Genomic DNA, 1,069 nt, shown 5'->3' with positions numbered 1-1,069 from the left:
CCCGTGTGTTGTGGCTGCTTGCAGCCCGCGTGGGCCTGCCTGTGCCTGTTCCAGACATCCCCACGTGGGCTGCGAGCACCTGCAGCAGGAAGCACCAGCCATGGGGCGGACAAGGGGCCACTTTTCCCCACGCTCAGCACCAGCTTGTTCCCTGCCGGCGAGCAGGGGGTCGGGACTGTGTGCTGCCCCTTGCCTCTACCACGGGGCTGTGGTGCATGGGGTGTGAGTGGGCGGGGAGCCAGCAGGAGCACGGGGCCTGCACCGGTGTTCTGGGGCCAGTGCTGGTGGGGCCCAGAGCAGGGTGGCAGGAGCACAGGGTCCCAGCTGGCAGGGGCTCCATGGAGCTGGGCCAGCTCCCCCCTCTCCCTTCTGGTGCAGCCCAGCCCAGCTCCACAGACCCCTGCCAGCCTGCACCTCACTTTGGGCCCCACTGGAGCTGGCCCTGGGACACTGGTCCCAAGACATTGGTCCCAAGATGGTGACCATGGCGTGGGGCACCTGTCAAGGGGTGGGGCATCTGTCAAGGGGCGGAGCTACCCATGAGGCCCTGGACAGCCTGCCAAAACTAGGTAAGTGGCCTGAAATAAATTGCCTGCACCTGGTTTAAGAGCTGGGTTTGAGTTATGCTTAGGTGGAGGAAAAGAGCAGCTTGACAGCCCCAGCAGCAAGCTCTCCGGGCTATGCACAGAAATTAAAAAACCTGAGGTAGAATTAATTTAAGTTATGCAATTTTCTGTAAGTGGCATAGTTCAGCAGTTTAGACCACTGGCAAGTATAATGCACATTCACCCTTTAGTTGAGGGAGGGGCAAAGACCAGATTCTAGCACTTTTAAACTAGTTTGTGTGCTGAACTTCTGCTCTGTTATGGGTATATACTGGTTTCTGAGCACTTATACCAATAAAAGTATAATGTCTGTATGAAGAACAGAGCAGGCATGTATAGCCAGCAAGAAATGGAGGCAGTCCACCTTAAACTCACAAGTTCCCCAAAACTACACAGCACTTAGGCTCTGCACTCTCCTCTCAGGTTCCTCATGTAGCATTCTCTGAGAGATCAGTCAACAACCC

This window comes from Alligator sinensis, unplaced genomic scaffold (genome assembly GCF_000455745.1).
Source record: "Alligator sinensis unplaced genomic scaffold, ASM45574v1 scaffold1308_1, whole genome shotgun sequence".
NCBI classification, from domain to species: domain Eukaryota; kingdom Metazoa; phylum Chordata; order Crocodylia; family Alligatoridae; genus Alligator; species Alligator sinensis.
The sequence above is the reverse complement of the archived record's forward strand: the minus strand, read 5'-3'. Positions refer to the sequence as shown.